We start from the raw sequence: 22,824 nt of genomic DNA on the forward strand, positions 1-22,824 counted from the left end.
CTACAATGAGGAGAATATCTCTGCTATTATAGTGATAGGTGGCATGACATAAATCCTATAAGATTTGATTCATCACGTGAGTATTATACTCTTTTCAGTTTTCTGTCCATAGCTTTACATTTCCTGTCCTTTACAAACGTCAACATATACAGAGTGGATGTTTTGATCACTATTCTGTAAGAATGGAACAAGGGACTAGACCCTTTAATAAACCTGCTTACTATTCATTAGTTCACTTATCAAAACTGACCTAAGATTTGAACTTAGTTTTCCAAACTTTAGAACTCAGGTATGTTTCAATGAATGTAATCTCCTCCTGGGGCCAGAGAGATGGCTCAGCTTGGCGAAGGTGCTTACTGCCAAACCTAAGGAGCAGCTATATCCCTGCTCTGACAGGATGGAGGGAATGAATAAACCCTCCTAGGCTGTCCTCTGAGCCCCACTGAACTTTTAAACTGAGATCATGTTTTCATGCTATCCTTCCTATATGAGATATTTCTCCCTCCTTACATATAGAATTTTGTTTCAATTGCTAGCCAGTATTAGACATTTTTAGAAGCAGAAGCAAGATGTCGATTCTTTCATATCTTGCTAATGGAAATCTTCCAGGCTTCTGTAATAAATTTCTCTATCCTGTGAGGGTTATTAACTGTGCTACAAAACATTCAAGAAAATGAAGCACTGTTGACAAACACCAACTCCCTCACAGAAACTTTCCCAGTGATTTAACTTTGAAGCAGGTGTCATGAGTTTGGTCAGCCAAAACATTTGCTAAAATAATGTGGAATATCAATTGCCCAATCAACGTATAAAGACAACATTTCTTTGAATATATAATTTCAGTATGTTAATTATTAAACATGGTCATTAGCTCATTATTAAAATAGGTGTTAAAAATTAACATCTGAGATCTAGTAAAATGTTTGAACATTTAGTAGTTGTATCAGATTTTTTTGCTCTAAAATGATTAATATTTGGAAATTCCATGCACAATCATAAATACATTAAAGAGATATATATTTATATCCCTCATCAACAGGTTAGCCTACATTTTTTAAAAAGATTCCTAAGATGTCAAAGTTTTGGGTTTTCCAATTGGAAAGAAAGGGCCACAATGGAAACTCTTTATCATTGGGGGGACTTTAGAATCTTTATTTATTTTAATTTTGTATATAAGTAAAGTATGATGTTAGAACCCCCTTTATTATCAGGCTTGCTGAGCTTCGTCGCTGGCCCTTAAATATTATAAAGATGATAAATATTATAAGCAATATCTTAAGACTTTTCTTTGTGGGCACTCTATTCCCTGGGGCTAGAAACAGTAAAATTAGTATAAGAGTTCAAGTTAAAAATGCATATTTTGAAATTCTTCTTTTACTTTTAATACTGGCTGCACATTTAAATCATCAGAGACTCACCTGAGCTACCAGTTATCAAAGTCCTATGCAAACATGCTAAATTCATCAGTAGGCTTGGTCAAGTTCCTCAAAGCAACTTAGGGAGGAAGCTATAAGTTCAGTGTGTTGAGTCTACATCTTCATCTGTAGAGGAGTTGTGTAATGATTATTCCTAACAAACTTCTTAGGATGTTAGAACTTATTCTGGCTTTCTTAGTGAACCAAGAGGTTTTATACAAGCTTGAAGTGTGTGTGTATGTGGGGATATTGTCTTTTTCTTTTACATACTTACCTTTTTTAATGTAGAACAAAATTTTATTTGATAGACTTAACTTATGACTATGTTTTATCAGTTGTATAGGTCAATAATTTTTTTTTTCTGTGTGAATCCTCCTCATCTGGTAAATCTTGCCTTCATGAGTCTTTATTTATAAACCCATTTATATTTCTACTCTCAAAAATGTTCATCAAAGAGTTTTTCAGAATATAGATGTTAGAATATATGTTAGAAGAAAATAAGTTAGGAAATGTAAAAATGTACCAAAAGAAAAGCAATTCAGCTGTGACCCAAAGGTTAAAGGGGGAGTTATTGTCACTTGTAGGTTTCTTCATTTTTCTTTTTTTAAAACTTTTAAAAATTATTTGTGTGAGCACATTCCATTAAGAAATGTGCTCTAGGCCGGGCGGTGGTGGCACACACCTTTAATCCCAGCACTTGGGAGGCAGAGACAGGCGGATCTCTGTGAGTTCGAGACCAGCCTGGTCTACAAGAGCTAGTTCCAGGACAGGCTCCAAAGCCACAGAGAAACCCTGTCTAGAAAAAACAAAAAAAAAAAAAAAAAAAAAAAAAAAACCAAAGAAATGTGCTCTATATTCTGCAATTATCTTCTGATCCTCCCTCCCTTTGTTCTCTCCCTCTTTTCTCCCCTCTCTTCTCTCCCTCCCTCTCTCCTCTCGCACCCTCCCTCCTTCCCTTCCTCTCTTCTTCCCTTCCTTCTTTATTTTTCCTTCCTCTGTTCCTATTCTTCTTCCTTTCATTTATTTGGGACACCAGCTACCTTTCTATTGCTGTGATAAAATATCACGACCCAGGAAACCTACAGAAAGAAGACCTCTGGGTTTAGAGTTCCTGAAGATTAGCGTCCATCACTCTCATGGCATGGAGGCACCACAGCCGAGGTACATATAAGGGTTTATGTCTTCAAATGCAAGCACAAATCTGCTGGGAATTAGTGCTCTTGTACACTGTAAAGATTTGTCACTCATCTTGGTTTAATAAAATGCTTATTGGCCAGTAGCCAGGTAGGAAGTATAGACGGGGTGACCAGACTAGGAGAATTCAGGGAAGAGGAAAGGCAGAGACACAATCTCCAGCAGGACCCAGGGAAGCAAGATGAGAATGCTACTCTGAGAAAAGTTACTAAGCCACTTGGCTAAACATAGATAAGAATTATGGGTTAATTTAAGTTGTAAGAGCTAGTTAGCAATAAGCCTGAACAATAGGCAAAGCAGTCTATAATTAATACAAGCCTCTGCACGTTTATTTGGGACTGAACAGCTGAGGAACCAGGTGGGACAGAAACTTCTGTCTATACACAAATCTGAGACAAAACTGTGAGTGGCTTGAGTCTTTACTATCTCAAAGTCTGCCCCCAGTGACCTACTTCATCCAGCGAGGACACACCTCCATACCTGCACAAACAACCATGACAGCTGAAGACCTGGGTTTGTCAGACATTCTCATTCAAACCACTGCTTTTGGTACACACCTTTAAAAAGACTTCACAATTGAATAAACAACAAATGTTTTTGTGATTTCCTTTTATTTCTTTCAAGTCTATAAAATTCTTGCCTGACTAAATGTTAAACAAATATTTATCATATTTTCCATTTTATTTGTGGCATTTTAAGTTAGTTTATTGATCCTCTGGCACCAAAAGCCTGGAAAAAGCATACAAAAATGAGTGCATTGATATGAAAGTTAATTGAGGTGAGGGTTACTGGGGAACAGGAGAGTGATTGTGGAGAATGAAGTGACAATGTGCTTCTCACCTACTTGAGCTATTCTCCAGGCAAGTGTCCAGGTAGTGTACCTCACCTTGCCGAGCCTCAGAAGACTCACTGTAGAGTGAGGGCAGTGGTGGTAGCTACCATTTAGATTGGTTTTAGAATCGAGCAGGTTCAGTAAAACATTTATATGTAAGAGGGCTCAGTAAATACTATGAGAAATTCTTATCCTTATTAGGATAAGCAAAACTTGTTTGATTCCCCCTGCCATTGATTTCTGAGGTTGTTTTAGGTTGCAAAACTTAAATGTGGATGCATTTCGGAATCATCTGGGGATGGGATGTGGGGGCCTAGGCACAGAGAAACAAAACTAGGCCTGGGCGTTGACATCTTACCAAGTTCCTTGTGTGAGTTTGATGTTCAACAAAGTGTGAAAAGTATTGGAAGTCATTAGAGTAGGATGGCTGACAGACTGAAGGATGTTAGGAAATGCCCTCCCATGGTTGTCCAAGGAGACTTTCCCAAGGCTGTTGTGCCCCACTTTTTTTCTATTTGTTGTAGCCCATAGACTATAGAGGAGCCAGACATATTTGCTAAGTGGACGAATGAAAATCTAAATTAGTTAATGATAAAGAAATCACTAGGTGAGAGCCCCCTGCAAATGTGCCAGATTTGGAATGCCCCATCAGATTTCCCAAGTGGCCACTCAGCAGAGCCAGCTTCCAACATAACTATGTTTGTGATGGGATGCCTTCCGTAGGGCAGTTTATTCTAAAGTATGTGCACAAAGGTAATGACCTCTCAGATGCTAACAGTACTATTCTGGAAAATAATGGGGAGAAGGCTCTATTAGATTTTTAACAACAGCAAAATTAAACAACACAGTTAAAATAAAAATAGATGAATCTAAAAATCTTCATATTAAGGGAAGTAAATGAAGAACAAATAACACGTGTTTTCTCTCATTTTTGTATTCTAGAGTTGTTTTTAGATATGTAAAGCCATATGTAAACAAGAGGCTGTCAAAGGGAAGGAAAAAAGCCAGTGGATGAAAATTAGGGGGAGGGGGTAAGAGGGAATAATTATGATCAAATGCCTGATATAATTGAAAGAACTGTTTGAAATGCAACACTGTGTACCATGAATAAATGCCAACAAATGTTTGGAAATACGCTTATTTTCTATAAAAATTTTTAAGACCAAAATACTTTGTCTTAAATCAGTTTTATTTTTAAGATCATTTTAATTAATAACTCATCATAACTTTGTTGTAACTTAACATAATGACTTTAAATTTTATTGGGAAGAGTCAAATAGACTCAAATTTCTAGGAAAATAATTCTAAAATCAGAATAATGTGGAAGGATTTTTATCATTAGATTACATAATACTTTATAACACAGCTATAATTTAAGTGAAGCAGAGGCAAATCCAGCATTATGAAATTGGTGAATTGTATAAAAAGGTGATTCATGGGAAAGAATAGATACTCATGGAAACTGTTTACATAATAACATTTAAGATTTGATAACATGACATTTCAAATATAAAGTTTCATGACTTTTCATTCATTTGAATGAATTTTAAAATAAATATTTTCAGACGATTGCTATTGGCATCAGGAAACCTCTTACTCATATGTAGATATTTTACAACAAGAAGCTCTGTGGAAGCTTTCCCGTCGTTAATCACAGGCATGACAGAAGCTGGCTCTGCTAAGGGTGGCTACTTGCAGAAACTGTGAAACCAACATGCTGTCATCCAGTAAATATATTTAGGAATAAAACTTCTATGTAAGTACGTATGTGACACACCAAGATGTATGACTGATCAATCTAAACAATAGGCTCACCAATAAAATCATTAACATGTAGAAAACTTGGGTAAGCATTTATGAAATATTAAAACACCGTAGACCTTTCTAAACCGAAATCCCACTCAATGACAAGTAAGGTATCTCTAAAAGGCAAACAGAACTACTGATGTAGCAAAGTTGGGGGAAACGTAAGTGCAGGAAAAATATTATCAGGCTTCCTCAAATCATATCAAGAACAAAGATATCAATCTCTAACTACCAAAATGGAAACTGTTAAAATTTTGAAAATGCTAGCAAGTCAGCTGGGGGCTGGGAAGTTTCGAGAGTCTTGTCTCAGGGTACAAATCTTCAATTTCTGATCAACAAACATGGACATTGCTTCCTATGCTTTGTAAGGTTATAGTACACTGGTGTTTCCTGAACGATGGAAAGATTTTTGACAACAGAATTTGTTTCTTGGAAAAACAAAAGGGAAATGGAAGCAGCTGAAGAGACCCCTCAAAGGAAGCTGCCTAAGGCTATTACAGCACCTTTCAGAAACAAAATCTATCATACAATATATATGATTACAGAATGTGTGTCAGCAGAGTGTGCATGGCTGAAGGAAACTGCTTACAATATATCTCTAAGTGAGGACAACGTGTATGTTTTGTAAAAAGCAAAATGACATTTAAAGAACACACTAAAATCCAAGCCGTGGTTAATTTTTATTTTTTTATAAGTATTAACAAACCATAAATCATCTTAACATAAATATTTTTAGGGGACTGTAGCTTTTATAATTCACTAAAGTCAATTTCCGTCCTTTTCTATGAGGCAACACTAAGCCCACTCTTTACTTAGCTCTTTTAAATGAATGTAATAAATTAAATGAAGCTAATCTTTTGATCCCAAGTCTAAAAACTTATAAAGAAACTTTATATATGATGGGCTGATCTGATCTCCACTGAAATACTGGGAGAGGAATGTTATCCCTCTGGACAGCATACAATTCCAGATATAGTGGTGGGGGGCTAGAAGGAGAACGAGCATTGACTCCTATCTTAATCTTGAACAAAGAGTGTAATTTCTCTAAACTAAAAATTCAACATCTAAAGAGTGGTGAAAATATTTAACCACCTATCCGAGAGTTGACACAGCTCAGTGAGGTATGTGTGTGTGTGTGCGCGCGCGCAAAACTGGGGACATGTATGAAAAGAATGTCATGGTTACTCAAATCATATCAAGAGCTAAGATATTTTTAAATTTTTTAGATACTTTTAAATAAAGCATTGAAGACTGGGGAGATGGCTCAGTCAGTAAACTACTTGTTAATCATGCATGAGGACCCAAGTTTGGGTACCCAGCCCCTACATAAAAAGCTGAGCACACTAACATGTATCTGCAATCCCAGCACTGAGAAGCTAAGAGCAAGATCCCTGGAACCTACTGGCTAGCTAGTCTAGACAAACGGGTGAGTTCCAGGCTAACTGAAAGACCCTGTCTTTAAATCATAAGGTGGCAAGTCTTATTGGAAAGATAGCGTCGACATCTGGCCTCCACGTGCATGCACACAGATATGTGCATGTGCGTTCACACACACATGCATGAACATGTGTTAACACACACCTAACGCAACACAAAGTTATATGCTAACAGTAGAGCGCAAGCCCTCAGAGGCACGAATAATACCCAGCTAATGAATCTTGTATTGGCATCTGTACAAACATAATCAGCAAGTTCAATTCTGAGGGAATCTGACCCACTATTAAAAAGCCAGTACCGACAATTAAAGCATTGTATAAAGATAAATCAAGGAGTCACGAGTCTTCTCAAAGAAGCACACAATGTAAAAGGAATAATAAAATCTAGTGATTTACATCCCCATAAAATTAATGCATTGTATATGAAGAATTAGCATAAAATATACTGACATTTATAGAATTGTTTCCAAAACATACCGAAAGAATTCCTTGTTACAGAAAACAGGGGTTTAGAATCGTTTCCTCATGTGAGCCATAAAATGTCTTAGATTTTGGTACTTGCACTTAGTTGCCTTAAACCACAATTGGGTTCATGTAAATTAAGCTTAGTTCCATTTTTTTTTTAAGTCTCTCTTCCCACAATAGAAGAACAGCTATTGAACCCTAATTTTGATAAGGAAATATCTTCGTAGAATTCCTGTGTGGAAAAAGAAAAAGAAACGCTGTAGAGAGGGCACATTTTACCAAGAGTATATCTGTCATCTCGACTTCCGAAACAGGTGCTGAAGCTAAGTAGCAAGGTTACAGGCATTTGCTAATCATTCTAACCTGGTCAACAGGATGGTTGCTGTGTTTGCGTCTATTGAAGACACCATTTAACCATCAGATCTGTTTGCTTTGCTTTGAATGAAAGAATGGTGTTTTTCAATTTTCAATACAGTGATCACAGGTCTCGCTGAAACTTGAGAAGATGAGAATCACCAATATGAAAGCTGTTCTGTGGGCTATTGCGCAGCAAGTACACACTGGTATGCTGGGTACCAATGAAAAGTGAGCATGTCATTAGAAATACTGAAAACACTAGGACAATCTATGACTAAAAGCTTTCAAATAAATGGATACACAGAGCTATACATACTTGAAAAGAAAGGAAACATGGTCCAGATGAGCCTGGACTTGATGATGTGTGCTTGGTTCGCTTCATAGAATACTGTAAACTGCAGGAGCCGCGACTGAAAACTCTGCTCAGAACTCCTCAGCCAGTGGGAAGAGTGTGTTCTTAGAAACCTTGCCATTGAGCCGGGGTCAAGACCAAGATATTGGGGGTAAGGGAATCCTGGGCAGAAATGAGCAGAATGTGTACAAACTTTGGTGTATCAACTGGATTTGAACTCAAGTAAATTCAAGCTATATGCTTGGTTTCCTTTCGATTCAGAAAACTTATGAATCTGTGTCATTTTAAGACAACTGAGCCAACTTTGGTATTAAAGAACACAATTTTTTTTGAGACAGGGTCTCACTGTGCAACCGTAGCTGGCCTGAAACTCCCCATGCAGACCAGTACAACCTCCAGCTACAGAGATCTGCCTCCCAGTGCCTTCCAAGTGCCATGATTAAAGACATGTGCCACCAAACCTGGCCTCGTTTGCTTTTTATTTATTTTTAAATTTTATTTCAATCCCTTGACTTTTGAAAAAAAAATTCAAAGATGCCTAACACTTTAGGTATTAGTCAATGAATAGAAAAATCTTGTAAGAGAATTTTGCGTAAGGCATAGCACCCTATAATCACCCCATAAAAATGAGAAATATTTACAAATGCCAGGCTTTCAGCGGTGCGATCGATAGGGCGCTGGCTCCAATAAGTTATTCAGAGCAACATCCACAGCAATGAACATGCAAGGATATTAACGAGGTCTGTTTGCTTCTGATGTGAATGGGAGTTTTGCAGAACCACGCCAAGGGTGAGCCATCCAGACCACAGTGACTTTCAGCTGAGGTCAGAGGAAGGCGCCCCACGTGTTTCCCTTTACATTTAAGAGTTGAAGCAAAACATTACAGATTCTTAAGGCTTCTCAATGAGTTTATTCACAAATCTCTGTAAATGACAGAGGTTTATCCTCTCCTTGCTGAGAGGGGAAAGTAAAGGGGGAAAAAGAAACATTTTGTGCCAGTGTAGGAAGAAATATTCCGCAAGGCTTGTCCATAGAAGAAAGCCAGTGGATGCCGATGCTAACAAGTTTCTAAATATAACCCATGCCCTGTAAATCTAAAGCACAGAGAGGATGACGTCATTAATCAGTTCATACTGAGAGTCATCTCAGTAGGTGAAGCCAGGCTGCATTAATGACCCAGTGAGAAAATAAAATCAATTCTTAGGACATAAACTTGGCCTAACACCTTGAGAATTTAGGATTATTGCTTTTACAGTTTATTTTATGCCCTCAGAAGGTCAAGGTTTGTAACGCCGAGATCTTACCTTTTCAAAGTGAGTTTCCTTCAGGATCACTAACCTGTGGATTATTTAACGGTTTGATTAAAGATAAAGGGCCTAGGATGTTGGAGTTGTTCATCCCACTTTGTGTTACGGTCCACATCAAACATCTCAAAGATGTCAAAAATATCAGAGACTTAAAGACTAACTATGCTCCTATTTCCTTTTAAATTAACTTTACCATAAAGGCAATACAGTAATAGTGTAACATGTGTCTTAGCTTGATTAGTATTTACATGATCTTAATTAAATGTTCAGTTAATCAAAAAAAATTAACTTTACGTTAAGGCAAATGTTTCCTTTTAGTGACAATCTAAAGAAATGGTATGCTTTATGTTGATTCATACTTCTCTAAATCAGCAGCATGATTAAGGAAAGAGTCAGTTGGATACGAAGTAAATAAAAACTGGTCCCCTGAAACAGGAAGAACAATGAGTTTGTATCCAGCACAAACAAGCTCTTGAATTGCTGGTTACTGTGTTCGTTTAAACTGAATTAAATCCACCATCACAAGATATAATACTGGCCCCACTTCCCAGCAACATCCTAAACATAAAGGGCACAATGGAGGTTGAAGGACTTAGGCTAATAGATGAACTGACAACATTTGGTCTGCTCAATCTCTTAATTAGCACCTTTACTTAAGTGTATTTTGAATATTATTGCAATTTATGTGTTTGTGGTGGAACTTCTAGGAAAGTTCCAGAAAAATTACAGTTGGAGTCATGTCCCGTGTGGAGGCTTCCTAAAGTAAGCAGAAACGATGGACATGCATTTTGATTTGCCAGCAAGGCAGAAGGGAAGAATGGGAGGATAGAGTCAGGGTGGTACATGGAAAATTGGTTGCTTGAGATAGCAGATTGGAAGAGGTTAGAGGAAATAAGGACTTACAGAAACTGCTATGCTTAAAAGCAACCATCCTACAAATAATGCTAATACGCCCAACTGTTCATTAAAAGAAAAAAGTAGGGCTGGAAAGAAGGCTCAGTGATTAAAGCATTTGCTGCTCACCAGAGTTTCAGTCTGCAAAACTCAAGTAAATGTGACATGACCTGGTGGCCCACCTGTAATTCCAAGGCTGGGAAGGCAGACACCAGGCATTCTCAGAGCAAACTGGCTAGCAAGTCTAGTCCTACAGGTGAGTTTGGGGTTTGACCTCTAAGACTTTGTCTCAGGATAAGGTAGAAGAGTGATCAAGGGAGATGTATGACATCAACCTCAAGTCACCACAAATGTACACACTTGTGTGTGTGTGTGTGTGTGTGTGCGTGCGTGCGTGTGTGCGTGTGTGTGAGTGTTCATGTCTGCGGTGATCAGAGAAGGCACTGGATGCCCTAGATCTGTAGTTACAAGCAGGTTGTGAATCTCCTGAAGTGACCACTGAATCGTCTCTCGAGTCCCTACTCCCCCCCCCCCCCCCCCCCACTCTTTTTAAAAACAGTTTTAGACAGGTTCCTAGCTCTGGCTGGGATGCAACTCACTCTGTAGACCAGGCTGCCCTTGAACTCACAGAGATCTGCCTGCCTCTGCCTCTAAAGTGCCGAGATTAAAGGTGTGCACCAGCACACCAACTCCCACCCTCTTTTCTAAACAGCTGAATTTCTGTGATGTTCCTTGGAGAGATTGGGAGATGAAGGGAGTGCCTTTCCTGACTTCAGGCTGGCTGAAAGAGAAAAGAGAGAGGCAGGATGTGTTGACCCCAGTCAAATGGTAAGTGCTAGGACAGCAATAAGGAGAGGTTGATCTGGCCAGATCAGAACATGGTGAAAGCAGGTCATGAAGGTAACCTAGGATTGGAATTGTCAAGTAGGCACTGGTGGGCATGGCTATACCCTCCAGCCTTGTCCTCCTATTTTTCATGAGTAAGGCTCTGTTTTCACTCACCCTCAGAGTCCAGTGCTTTTCATAACCATTCCTACTTTTCAATGCTCAGATTGAAGTATCCGGCTAATTCAGCATCTCAACCATCCAAAACCATTTGTTTGTTTGTTTCCCAATCCCAGGTTGGTTGCTCTGAATGAAGGGGGGGAAGGGTTGAGTACGACATTCCCAGGATGGCAGCTGAAGGAAGAATTATGATTGAGCTGCCTTTCAAATGCAGACTTTAACCTTTACATTGCCCGAAGTGAATACAAATGGCTTGCATTTTAAAACCCGACAGCACTCATTCAAAGGTTGGCCTACTTCCCCTCTGCTCTTTGGCCTCTCCTGGCAAAGGTGGGGTTGACAAAGGAGAATTCAGAAGTACGTTTGAGGTCCGATATCTCCATTAGTGTGCAGAAGAGAAGGAAAGTTCAAGTGGGTGCCACTTGAAACCTGTGATGGCATGCCCTTTACCATTCATTTTCTGCTGGAAAATTCCAAAGCTCATGAACTATGATGATAAATGAGAGGAAGTGGTTGAAAGGCACAAAGGTTCCCAGCTTGCCCCAGTAGGAGTCTGGCTTTGTAAGATGGGCCACCCCTAACTTTTAGCACCAACTCCAAGCAACTATTTGGGAATCCAGCCCATGACTTGATGATTTATTTGAAGACATGACAGAAACGAAGACAGCAATTCAATCCTCAGTTTAGTGTGCTGGATCTCTGGTACTCAGGAGGTTGAGAGCATTAGAAGAAGCAGGAGTCTCACCCAGGAACAATGTAAGAGATGTGGCAAGTCGTCAGGGCCCAGCCCGGGCCTCTTGAGCTGGAATCTGTAGCTCAACCAATCCCCAGGTGATTTCTATGCATGTTAAACATTGACAGACACTGCCCTGGCACAAAGAGAAAATAATCAAGACAAAGACCACATCCTATAATAATTGAGGGCTAGCATTGAAGAGACACAGTGTAACAGCCGATTAAGGAATTAAGGATTATGAGGTTTTTTTTTTTTTTCCCATCTGTTGTTTGGGCATGGTATTTGAACATGGCAATTTGATCAACAACCATTCCCATGAGGAACAGAGGCATGGTGTCTCTCCCCTCCACTGAGTTCTTCACAGTTCTACGTCACTGCTATTGACAGGCCTGAGTGAGGCCTGCAGTTTGTCTCAGACACAGACAGTGAAGAATAGCTTGCTACTAACACAAACAAGGGAATGGGGATTCATAGTTCAGCAGGCATCTGGCGATTTATCATTTTTTTTTTCCTTTTTAAGACTCAACTCTGTAGAGTCCCCAAGAGCCTGGGAATCTCCCACCTGGCCCATTCTAGACATTCAGAAGGCTAGGCTGAGATCAAAGTCCCTGATAGGAGCAGCCTGGACAGCCATGAGTAGAAGGGACAGAGATGGTGGGGCGCTACCTCTGCTCGCCCTTAGGACGTTTTATGACATACCCAAGCTTCCTTTTAAATTTTGGTTCCCAGTCCAATTTTATGCCAGACGAGTTAGCATTTTTTGACCCTGAGAGTTCTTTCTCTCACACTTTTTGAGCAATGGAGTTGACTTGTGAGCTCAGTCATTTTTTTTTAATTGAGAGAAATAAACTGACTCGTAGATGAGAGAAAAGGATAAGGAAGACACTTTCCCGCTGCCTGTGGTTCCCAACCCTTCATTAACTTCAGGGGAAGAAACTGAGCCGCTGCTGGTTCTGTCCACAGGAAGACTCCTGGGGAACCGAGCCAACAAACCAGATGTGAGGGGAACATTTATTAAAGTCAGGGTCTTCGCATGTGCGTTGAGTCTTTTATCTTCCACTGCGCTCCTCTTAGCAGTGAACCCATCCATGTGTCTTTGTGTGTGACTGGACAAGATGTTACTGCAAGGCTCATGTTTCCATAGTGGCCGTGATCATTCGCATGGCCTGTAGTTCAAAGGGGCCCAAAAGAGGCTCTCCTGAGGAAACTATCTCAATGAATCAAGACAGTGATATAGGAGAATCACAAGGAATGAGACTACGCGTATAGAGGTACCATGTAATTAGCCCCTTTTCCCGAGGTTGTCCAGTAAAAAATGCAAGATGGTTGGTTACAAGGCTGGGATTCTAGCATTGCTCCTTAGGATATTCAGCAGCTGGTACTTTATTCCTCTGAGTTTTTTTGTTATTATTAAAACAGTGAGTTTTAAAGCAGTCGTTCACAGGCCACTGTTCCTCGAAAATTGTTATTATAAGCAAATTATCTGAGTGTTTGTGATGAGCAAAGTTTTTCCTATGGAGTTAAAGTCAGAAACCATTGGGTTCAACACGGGGAAAATGGAAGGTTGTTCCTTGAAAGCTTTCAGCTCTGTTGTGTGTTCATGTTGACAGTGTTAAAGGGTAGGGGACTAGATCTCGCAGGTCTTCAGCAAGCTCCCCTTACCTTACCTTACCTCACCTTAACCTTGACCCCTGGGAAGCTGACTAATGTGTGACCAAGAGAACATTTTCTGATCCTCTGATTTTGAAGGTGGCCAAAGACTCTCTTTATCTCTGCCTTGACAGGTCTGTGCAACTAGAGAGGGCACCCTTCACAGTCTGGGACATCGCACAGCAGGTCTCATCGTATTTAGGTGGAAGCTGTTAGCTTCAATATAGAACATGCTGGAAAAACCACCAATCCAGCAGAAGAAAGATGCCCTCTTACTAGGACTTAAGAACTGTGATTCTAAGAAAATTTCCAGCAGTATTTTCAAATGAATTGCTCTGCTTGATAGGAAGCAAACTTCCCCTCTGTCTGTTGTCAGAGAGAAACAGCTTAAAATGCTTCTAGGAGCCAGCATCTAAAAGTTCAGTCCTGTCCCAAATTTCCCTAAACAAATGTTACAGCCATTAAATAACATTACTTTACTGGGAAATCCTAAACTTAGAAAATTGTACACTTGTGGTATCTATGCTAAAGCCTTGTAATTGAGTGGTTTTTTTTTTTTACCATTTGTATTTTATTGCATGTTTGTGACCATGTGTAAGGTGTGTGTGTGTGTGTGTGTGCGAGTGCGTGCGTGTGTGCGTGTATGCCTATGTGAAAGCCAGAGCTGAATGCTATCATTCTCTACCTTATTACACAGAGTCTCTCACTGAACCTAAAGCTAGGCTTGCAGCATGACAATCCCCAACCATCCCCTTGTCTCTGCACCTCTGTGTACACACACACAGTGCTAGTGTTACACGCTTGGCTTTTTATGTGTGTACCTGGGGCCAAATTCTTGTCTTCACACTTGGGCAGCAAGTGTTCTTACCCTTGAGCCATCAATCCAGCTTAAGGTTTTAATTCCTTATGGCTTTGAGAGCTGGGCTAGGACTTAAAAAGAAATGATCAGTTCTTTGTTGTGCCTTAGCGGATGCTGCAATGTGTAGGTATTTTCACTTGGAGATACTTCACCTCCTTCAAACTCGAAGTTTGGGGATATGTTTTCTTTCTCTCTTCTTCAAATCAATCAGCTTTTGTCTTTTAAAAATGACACCACCCAGTTCATGGGTACTTTGGGGAAAGCTGTTAAATTATTTTACCTCACAATAGACTGCATCCTGGCCTTCATAAGGGTTTACCCTGAAATTGTTCTAATTTGAGTCTCCATTCTTGGCTGGAGCTTATTATTTCTGGGAGAATATGTGCTGACAGGCAGAGACAAAGAGGCCATGCGGAAGGCCACTTTTAAGCAGAAATATGATTTATATGCTATAAAGCTCTCTATTATTATTAGATAGAGATGGGAACTCAGGGGAAGAATATGGGACATAAAAAGTCTCTTATTTCCGAACGTTCAGGCAGATTTGAGGAGGAAATTGTGCAGTGAATTTCTGTCTCACCTAGGAGAGAGCCTGACAACCAGGCCGAGCAAATTAGGAGTGGATATACAAGCCAAAATGATTTTCATCAGGCTTCAGATTAATCTAGTAAAAATGCTTGATTTTGTATGGTCAGAGAGGCATAGTGTTTATACACAAAAATCTTTTCCCCAAATTACTCAAATTATTGACTTCAAGATGTAAAATCTATTAAATCATGGTGCTCCATGTAGTAAGGGCCACTTCTGTCATGGAGGTCAGTGCATTGTGGGCTTTAAGCTGTTTTGTATTTTTCGGAGTTTTGGTAAGAACGAGGCAGCGGGAGAGCCTGAGGGGCCAGGAATACAGCAGAGATTTTTAACTATGGTTTAGGGTCACTGTCAGAATATGATAGATTTTTGAAAGTCAAAAGCAGCTTTAGACCTATATACTGAGCACTAAAGTACAAAAGAGTGCTAATAAATAAAGATGCCACCGCAAGCTAAAATATGAGTCCTGCTTCTTCATAAAGTTAAAGGTGCTGGAGAAGCTGGCACAGACAAGAGGGTTTTCTTGCCTAAAGCAGTCTCCAAGTTTCTGGGTTCATCCATCTGCAACCCCTTGTCTGTGGTTCGCATTGGTCATGAATTACACTCCGCTTCCTCGGTCTAATCCTTTTCATTTATTTATACTCTGTGGAGGAGACATAAAAGACTTCTTAGGAAAATCCAACTGTTTTTGATCAACCTTGTCATGTGCAAATAATGGGGCTTTGTCAGGGCCGAGCTTTTCTCGAAATTTATACCTTCTAATAATAATTAAAAGAAAAGAAAGGGAAAATCAGAAACAAATAAGAAATAGATTGATTTTGATTCAAAGCATGTTTGTGGCTTTAAATCAATGGTAATAAAGTACTTTCTATTTTTTTTTTTTTAATATCCATGCCTGGCAGTGTAACCCAAATCTCTGTTTGTTGAATTCTGGGTTTTTCAAATAACGAATCCACGATTTCACTGTTTTAAGCCCACGGAAGAAAGATGGCACTTAGTTCTCAGTAGGGCAGTGAGTGAGCAGTCGGATGAGTAACATTGTGGGATTGCTGGGTCAACTGGTGTTTGATAAAGACTCAAATAGAGCCTGGAAAAGGGTCCCCGGCAAAAGGCTCTTAGTTATTTTATGGGAGTCAGATTTGTGTCAATACTCTGGCTGTTATATAGCTTGGTTTTGATTCCCTAAATATTTTTACAATCTTTGACCAATTCATATCCAAATAAAAAATTTGAATGTTATTAACAATTACATTATTAATGGATAGAGTTATTAGCAAATAATGTATAATATCTGCAGATTCAATAGAAATCCTCAGGCTGATTTTTAACATTTCCATTTAAAGAGTTTAATTTTATTTGACCTTCTATGGGGATTGCCAGCCCCCTACCCATACCGCTAGTTTTCTAGCTTGAGGCCACAGTAAAATTTTCTAGAGGGCTTCTAGAAGTCTTAATGCTTGCCTTCATCTAAGGTCAGATGAAGCCCATTTTCGGGGAGCAAGACAATGAGCACTTATGTCTTAATGGCTCTTTGGATGATCAGAAAGAGGTTGGATACTCCACTACCCTGCTACCTACTCCCACAGATATATGGAGTTGACTATAAATCCCCATTCATAAAATATTATCAAGGGTTCAATAGCCTGTCTTTAGGGTGGGGAAATCAGTGTATAAAAGGCTTATCCTATAAGCTTGATGAAATGATCACAAAAAACTGAGAGAGAAGAACACACCTCTGTATTCCTCGCACACCCCTACCAGGAGACCAGAAGTAAAGACAGTGGAATGCCAAACTTCATGGGTCTGTTAGCCTGGTCTGTGCAGCAGTGAACAAACATGGAAAGAGTGACCGCACATGGGTCTCCAACGTTGTCTTCTCCACAGTGGAACTCTGTGTGTGGAACCCCTACCATACACACAAATGACAAGAAAAGAACCTTGTATTTGTTGAGGTGGAAAACAAATCAACTTTTCAGGAAACTATAAAGTCTTGTATTTAAATCTAGACTGATATTTACATAAGGTACGCCTTTGATTTTGCCTCTAAAAAGAGAGCGAATGGTAGCTTCACTTTTTAAATCTTATCTATTAATGCATGTGTAAGTCTATGTGTCTGAGTACCTGCCATGGTTCATACGTAGGTAGAAGTCTATTTTAGTCGTATTTAGTTATATTTAGAGTGTATTTCTATGAAGAAATACCATGATAAGAACAATTCTTATAAAAGAAAGCATCTAACTGGTTGTTTGCTTACAGTTTCAGAGGGTTAGTCCATTACTATCATGGCAGGGAATATGGGGGACACAGGCAGGCATGGTGCTGGAGCAGAACCTGAGAGCTTTACATCCTGATTCACAGGCTGGGATGGGGGAGGGAGGAAGGGAGTGGAAGAAGAGACTGGGCCTGGGGTAGGCTTCTGAAACCTCAAAACCCACTCCCAGTGACACACCTCCTTCAAAAGACCCTCCTAACACTTCCAAACAGTTTATCAGCTAGGGACTAAGCATGCAAATTTATGAGCTCATGGTAGGCACATTCTCATCATTGAAGCCACCACATGGTCTGAGGACAACTTTCTAGACTTTTCTCTCTTCTTCCATAGTGGTTTCTAATGACCAGACTCAGGTCATCAGGCTTTTGAAGCACGACCATTTACCTGTTGATGCATCCTGTGGCTCCTGGGTGGTAATTTTCTATAAGAGCTGTTGCAAAGTTTAAGGAACACAGGTGGGGTTATGGAAGAGAACTTATTTATGCTCTTCTTTGCCAGGCAGACATATAAACCATGGAAGTAGCAAGATGAAAGCTGCAGCATTTGATGAAATGACCTTTGGAGGTAAACACAGTGGTAAATGGAAGAATAGATCTCTGGCAAAGGGGGAATAGATTGATTATTGGAGTGGGAAGTCCTTTTGGGACATCTGGTACATCACATGAGATGGTAGGTCATCAAGGTTGCCTAGCAGACTCAGTGAATTGCAAGCTACAGAAGGCTTCTTCCTTCCTACTTCTAGGTTATCCTTCCTTGTCAAGGAAACAGAACAGAGAAACATTAGCAAGGATAACTGTCCTACCGGAAGAGAGAAGACTAAGAGAAAGCTACCCACAGCCGTTGCCAGGATTATCTGGTGCTTCCTTGCTTATGTGTTCTAGGTTGTGCTACCCATGTCAAATACAGAGAGATCTTATTTTTGGAGAGAGATCTTATCTATAGAAACACCCATAATGTGGCTGTCCTCCTAATCTCCATCCGTGTTTCTTCTCCTTTCCTATGTTAATTTGTCAGTAGTAACTATTTCCATTTCTTGAAGTCCTCATGGTGTTCCCTTAACAACACAGAATAGCACATCTACATAGATGATTGCTCAATGTCATAGCCAATGACTTGGCTGTTAGTTTGCTAGTGGTACAGAAATAAAATATCACCTGTGGAGGAGCTTGAAGAACAGAAACTTTCTTTCATAGTGTAGGGGTAAGAAAGTATTGGTAGGTTGGTTGCTTCTAAACAATGAGAGATTATATTCAGTCCATTCTCCTGAGCAGATGAATGACCATCTTCCCATTATTCAGGTAAGTGTCTGAATTTCATCTTACCATAAAGACACCAGTCATCTTGGATCAGAGCCCACTCTAGTGACTCCCTATGCTATGAGCATAGATTCCCTCTGCTAAACTCTATCTCCAACTGTGGGCACATACTGGGTCAATGTGAACATGAAATATGAATTTGGGGGCCACACAACAATGATACTGACTAAAAATATGATGGCTCAGGGAGTACATATTTGATGGATAAAGAGAATTTAACTTACTTCATATAAACTATTTTTGTCAAACTTGGTCATTTAAATTTTTTCTCTGTAAAAAAACTCTTGTAATAAAATAACAGGATAAAAATATAAAAGTTTAAACATTTTTTAGCAGATTTTACTTTCATTTTAGAATCTTAAAAAGGACCTTTGATGTAAGCACATTTAGAAATATTAACTCATTCATAGATTTTTTTAAAAAATCTATTTTTCATAGAATGGATAAAATAGTATTGGACAGATAAACCCAAGTATTTCAGATTATTTTTCTTCTTTGCTTAAAATTTTTTAAAAATTCTCCATTCCTTAGCACTTATATACATGTATTAGAAAATGATAATTTCTTCCCTTTTCTTTGTCTTTCAGCGCTCCTTCATTTTTTTTTTTAAATCAAGACAGAAATTCATGTTTCCCATGCTGGCATCAAACTCACTATATAGCCCAGTAAAACCTAAAACTTACAAATCCCTCTATATCAGCTTCCTAAGTACCTGGATTATAGCCATGAACCACCTTGCTAGCTGCTTATTCTATTTTTAATCTCAGATCCCTATTTCCTAATCTTGTTTTTGCTATAAGTAGCTTCAGATTAAACTAATTCTGGAAAATAAAAATAAAAAAACAAGTTCTTGAATAAACATTGTGTGTCTAGTAAGAGTTCTCTTTTGGGTAAGAGGCTGTGGCTATCATTTATTCTGAGGTGACCACTCCGGAAGCAGACTAAATCCAAGCTCAGTGGAAATAAATTGTGCTAGTCAGAGACCAATTAAACTCATACTGTGATTGAAACCTCTAGATTACTCCTCCTAACCTTCAAAGTGCTTGAGGAAATCACCAGTTTATCTTGTACTGGACAAAGACATCAAACCTAGTAACTACCTCGGCATAGTGGTGCCAGATATATTAAAACTATTCTGTCTTGAAAATATCTTTGTAGAATTTTAATTATCCTCAAAGACAGTGGCTTTGTGCGATGTGGTCTGTTTTGATGGCAGGCAGTAAAATTTTATACTTAAATACTATGATTAGTGTTCTGAGTTTCATGGATAAAATCAAAATTAACAAAATTCTAAATCCTCCACCTGCTGTCTCCAGCAATATTCTAGTTTTTAACCAGAATGAACCGTGTGAAATTCTAATAATATGTGCATACCCACTTTGTCTCCTGAGCATTTGACAAATAAAAACTTTCTGTGAGGCAGAATAAATAAATAAAATAATCGGTTACCCACCCAGCTCGTTATCTTTCTTTGTCATGTTATTTCCACCTTCCTTCCTGTGTTTTCACTTCTTAAGTGTGAAAGTCTACACTACAGCACCTGCCGTGGGAACGTGGTCCAGGAACAGAGTCTGGTGAAGGGCATTTTGAGTGCTGGGAGAACACCTCAAGAAAACAAGAGGCGTCTTATGTCCTCAGTTATTTTGGAATTGTTCTTGGAATAATTCCCAAGTGTAGCAATAGGAGTGAGTTTACTTCAGATTACTCATTATTTCTTGCTATTGGTATTCAATTAAATGTTTAAACCATCTTCTATATGTCTCTATGGAAAAACATGTTTTTACCACATGTAGCTTGCCTTCGGATTGTGTACAGCTTGAACTCATGAGAACTTTACTCTTGCGACCTTTCCTAACCTTCGGAGTATAAATTGTGTGGGGCTCTGAATAAAGAAGGCCATTGCACGAGACTTTAGTCTGCTTCATTTATTGCCTCCATTCTCCCAGGTCCCACAACCTTGAGAACAGTGACAACTGACGTTATTGGCTATAGTGAAAAAAAAATAAGACTAGGTTTTGGCACCATTACAGTTGGGTGTTCAGTTCATCAAAAAGATCTTTTAAAATGTTATCTGTAGTCATTTCGAATGAGTTTTATGTTTTAACTTTAGTTTTCGTTTTAGCCACATTTACAGCTCTGTATATGGATGATTGACAGTTGATCTGCTTGGCAGCCATGGTGCAAAAAAATTGTGACTTGTGAAGGATAAGCCTGAAGATGATGACAGTATGTCTAAGTTATACATCTGAAAGATCTGAGTTTAAGTCAATTTAGCAAGGAGGTCTCCTGGAGAAGGGGAAGGGAGACATAGTTGAATAGTCATTGATCCAAACATTTATTTCCTAAGCCACATTTTAAAATTGTGTTAAACCTTATAAAACTATATAACTCTCTTCTCTGTGCAGTGCACACTTCAGAGGAAACTGCCCTCAACATATCTCACAAACGGCTCCCACTTCCTTTTCTCCAGGCTCAACTACGCAAATGCATTGATCTAGCTTTTTCCCTCATACACAAGAACTCGTTCCTGCCCCTCCGCCTGCAGACATGGCTTAGTCTCAATTGATTTTGAAACTAGAACCTTCAAATTTATTCACTTTTTTTATGTCTTATTCCTCTTTTGAGTCAGTTGGAAGATATCTCAGTGACCTCAAATGAAAGAAGAGACTCCAAGCAGGGTTTGATACGCAATGTTTCTTCTGTTTGTTTGGGAGGAAAGTCAAGAGGTAGTTTGAGACTTGGAGACTGATTTTCTCCTCCCAAATACCTTATTTACTCTTTTTAGAAAAAAAAATTATAGTGAAAAAAAATCAATCTTTAATTGGGCCTGAGGAATACACAAGAGCCTTCAGAGGAGAGAATCTCTAAGCAGAGAAAGTTGTCACCTGGCAATTGAGAAATTAGTATCTGCACAGGCGAACTAATCAAATAGACCTGCAAACCTCTCAGTGAACCCGAGCCTACTCTTAGATGAGTTTTCAGAAAACCTGGGCTGAGTTTGGAGAAATTCAAAGCAATTTCATGGCTGCAGATGGAAACCAGGCCCAACTCAGCAGTTCAAATGAACCCGAAATTCAAGGGCCATCTCTAGGGGTCTGAACCCAACCAAACCAAAACAGAGTAATGACTCTCAGGGAACAATGGAAATCCCTGGTGCATTGGCTTGGCAGAAACTGAGAACAGATTTGTTTTTTTATTACTCAACAGTGATAAGTGAGGAAACTAAGTTTCCAAGGTGGTTTGTCCGGGAGATCCGTGTTATTCAGAGGCAAAATGAAGAGACTCTAGGGCGTTGCCATACCTCACATCCCCTGCTACACAGCAAATGTTTTGGAAAGTAATGAAGGATATTTAAACCACTACAATTACATTAAGACATGGACAATTTAGTATGAGATGGTTCTTCGGATATGATTGCAGGGACAGAGTTATAGGGCTGGGAAGTGATAGTATTCTGTAGCTTTCATCTCAGAAAGAGTATTGGGACTAAATTATTCTGGCCATAGTCCTTGACATCTGGAGTTGAACTCCATTTCAAGAGTTCTGGTTGACTACCAGGTTCCACATGGTATCAGTCCAATGTCTCAAATGCATGACGGAAGTGGTCAGACTTACCTCCAAAACACCTGCAATGTCACACAACTGGCAAATAATTCTTTGACTTTTAAAATGTGATGTTGGTTTTTCCCAAGCTCTTGAATAAACAGTGATACCAATAGTACATGAAAGGGGGGTTCCCCCTTTCTTCCTTCTCTTCCTTGCTCCTCACTCTGTTGTGTCTTCTAGAACATTACAGAATTGTAGTTTGGCAAGGACTTTGTATCATTTCCCTAGTTTTCAGTTCCCCAAGGCATTCAACTAATCTTTAAAATAAAGTTTAATTAATTCTTTGACAATTTCATGCAATATATTGTGAACATATTCACTTCCCCCAACTCCCCCCTTATCATCTTCTGAACAATTCCATTTCTTCCCACCCAACCTTAAAGTTACTTCTGTATTCTCTTCTTCTTGTTCTTATTCTTCCTCTCCCATTAAATTCAGTTTATGTTGTCTAGCTAGTCTTTGGATCAGGGCCTGCTTTGCTGTGTGGTCAGAAGCCAAGTTAAAAAAAATATCTTGATTGACTAACCTCATTTCTAAAAGTTATTATAGATCAGGACCAGCAAGGTGGCTCCATAGGTAAAAATGTTTGCTGCACAAGCTGTATGGCCTGAATCTGATTCCTAAAACCCATGGTAGAAAGAACCAATTCCCTAACCTTGTCTTACAGTTTAAACACAAAAGCCACTGCTCATGTACATGTATAAGAGTGCTTGTGCTGTATGTCTATCTATTTA

This window comes from Microtus ochrogaster, linkage group LG4, assembly GCF_000317375.1.
Source record: "Microtus ochrogaster isolate Prairie Vole_2 linkage group LG4, MicOch1.0, whole genome shotgun sequence".
NCBI lineage: Eukaryota > Metazoa > Chordata > Mammalia > Rodentia > Cricetidae > Microtus > Microtus ochrogaster.